Here is a 3,288-nt window from a genome sequence, read left to right as displayed (position 1 = left end):
ATGGACTTTGGGCCTTCGTCAAAGATCAGGTGACCATAGGTGGTTGGATTCACATCTGGGTTCTCAATTTTGTTCCTTTGGTCAATGTGTCTGTTGTCGTACCAATACCAAGCTGTTTTGACGGCTGTAGCTGTATATTAGATTCTGAGGTTAGGTACTATGAGGCCTCTGACTTTGTTCTTCTTCTTCAATAATGTTTTACTTATCTGGGGCTTCTTTCCTTTCCATATAAAGTTAATGAATAGTTTTTTTCCATCTCGTTAAAGAATGTTGTTAGTATTTGGATCAGGGTTGCATTGCATTTGTAGATTGCTTTGGGTAGAATTGACATTTTCACCATGCTGACTCTACCTATCAATGAGCTTGGTACATTTTTCCATTTATATAGGTCTCGATTGGTTACTTGCATTAGTGTTTTGAAATTTTCTTTGTATAGGTCTTTTATGTCTCTGGTTAGATTTATTCCTAAGTATTTTTTTTTAGGAGTTATTATAAATGATATTGAAGACCTCTTTAAAGCATTAAAAAGCAAAGATGTTACCTTGAGAACTAAGGTGTGCCTGACCCAAGCCATGGTATTTTCAATTGCCTAATACACTTGTGAAATCTGGACTATGAATAAGGAATACTGAAGAAGAATTGATGCCTTTGAATTGGGGTGTTGGTGAAGAATATTGAATATACCATGGACTGCCAAATGAACGAACAGATCTTTCTTGGAAGAAGTACAGTCAGAATGCTCCTTAGAAGCAAGGATGGTAAGACTTCATCTCACATATTTTGGACATGTTATCAGGAGGGATCAGTCCCTGGAGAAGGACATCATGCTTGGTAAAGTAGAGGGTCGGCAAAAAAGAGGAAGACCCTCAATAAGATGGATTGACACAGTGGCTGCAAAAACAGGCTTAAGCAGAACAGTGATCAAGAGGATGGCGCAGGACCCGGCAGTGTTTTGTTCTGTTATACACAGGGTCACTTTGAGTCAGAACCAACTCAATGTCACCTAACAACAATAATAATTATAAATGGTATTGCTTTCCTGATTTCCTTTTCATAGTTCTCTTTGTTGGTGTATAGGAATCCAACTCATTTTTGTATGTTTATCTTGTATCCTGCTACTCTGCTGAATCTTTCTATTAGTTCCAGTAGTTTTCTTGTGGAGTCTTTTGGGTTCTCTGTGTATAGTTCCATATCGTCTGAGAATAGGGATAGTTTCAGTTCTTCCTTACCAGTTTGGATGCCTTTTATTTCTTTTTATTGCCTTATTGCTCTAGCTAGGACTTCTAGCACAATGTTAAATAGCAGTGGTGATAAAGGGCATCCTCGTCTTGTTCCTATTCTCAGGGGGAATGTTTTCAGCCTCTCTCCATTGAGATTGATGCTGTCTGTTGGTTTTGAATAGATGCCATTTATTATGTTGAGGAATTTCCCTTCTATTCCTATGTGATTAAGAGTTTTTATCAGGAATGCGTGTTGGACTTTATAGAAGGTTTTTTCTGTGAAGATTGAGATGATCATGTGATTGCTTTCTTTTGTTTTATTTATGTGGTGGATTATGTTGACTTATTTTCTAATGTTGAACCATGCTTGCACACCTGGTATAAATCTCACTTGGTTGAGGTATATTTATTTTTATATGATGCTGAATTCTATTAGCTAGAGTTTTGTGGAGAATTTTTGCATCTATATTCATGATAGATATTGATCTATAATTTTCTTTTTTTGTGATGTTTTTTCCTGGCTTTGGTATCAGGGTTATGCTGGCTTCATATAATGAGTTTGGTAGTATCCTTTACTTTTATACACTCTGAAATAGCTTTAGGAGTATTGGCGTTATCTCTTCTCTGAATGTTTGGTAGAATTTTCCAGTGAAGCTGCCCTGGCCAGGGCTTTTTTTTATTGGAAGTTATTTTTATTACCTCTTCAATCTTATCTTTTGTTATGGTTCATTTTGTTTTTCTACCTCAGTTTGTGTTAGTATGGTTAGATGTGTGTTTCTAGAGATTTGTCCATTTCCTCTAGGTTTTCAAATTTGTTAGAGTACAATTTCTCATAGTATTCTATTATGATCCTTTTTATTTCAGTTGGGTCTGTTGTTATATCACCCATCTCATTTCTTATTTTGGCTATTTGCTTCCTCCTGTTTTTCTTTTGTCAGTTTGGCCAACGGTTTGTTGATTTTGTTGATCTTTTCAACTTTTGGTCTTGTTGATTCTTTCAATTTTTTTCTATTCTCTATTTCATTTACTTCTGCTCTAATCTTTATTATTTCCTTTCTTCTATTGCCTGAGGGCTGTTTTTGCTGCTCTCTATTTGTTCAGGTTGTATGGTTAATATTTTGATTTTGGCCCTTTCTTCTCTTTTGATGTGTGTGTTTATTGCTATAAATTGACCTCTAAGCACTGCTTTTGCTGTGTCCCAAACATGGTGCTAAGGCAAGCTGTTTTTTTGGGCAGGGTGGACTAGGGGTGACAGTGAGCCAGTGTGTCTCCAGCCCAGAGACTGTGGCCCATTGGAAAGTGGCAAAGACAGCATACAGGGTAGAAGGGTAGAGGGCAGGAAAGCAGGTTTATCTCTGGTTACTGGGTGCTCTGTCTCCTGTTGGATGCTCCATGAAGATGCCTTCCTGTACTCCCTGTCCAGGTCATTGCTGGCTGTGCTTCAAGATGGTTAATCCATGCCATATTAGTTGGCAGGGGACCTGCACTCAGTAGCTCTCCTTATTCTCTGTTCTCTGTCAGTTTCTTCTTCTATTCGGTGCTTAATCTAGTTCTTTATGCTTCATTTGATGCTTAGAGATCCAAGATTGATGTTTGTATCTGTTTTACTTAGTTTTTTGGGTCTTTGCTGCAGAGGGACTGCATGGTGCTTCTCTCTATAGTGCCATGTTGGCTCTGCCTACCCAGAACTACTACATATTTTATACTTGAAAAAGAATTTAAAATTTTTTTTCCTGTCAATTAGGACTCACCTATGCTAGAGTAATATATAAGCCCCTAATCTCTTTGACTTTAAATAATAACGTTTCTTTTTTCTTTTGGCTTAATTTTCCATTAATTTCTCAGCAGATTGGCCGTGGAATCAATACCTATTGTAGCCACTATGACCTAGGCTAATGGAGCCCTCACCATCTCAAACATTGCTTGACTTTGCCCCAAAGGAGAAGTTCTTGATTGTCTCACTTTGGTAATTAAATGTTCTGGCCTAAAAAGGAGGGACATCATTTTTGCTCATAGCTCATTGACCAGAACTAGTTACATGATCCCAATTAATTGCAAGGGAATTGGG

Source organism: Trichechus manatus, unplaced genomic scaffold, assembly GCF_000243295.1.
Source record: "Trichechus manatus latirostris isolate Lorelei unplaced genomic scaffold, TriManLat1.0 scaffold00071, whole genome shotgun sequence".
Taxonomy (NCBI): Eukaryota; Metazoa; Chordata; class Mammalia; order Sirenia; family Trichechidae; genus Trichechus; species Trichechus manatus.
This window is presented reverse-complemented; position numbering follows the sequence as displayed.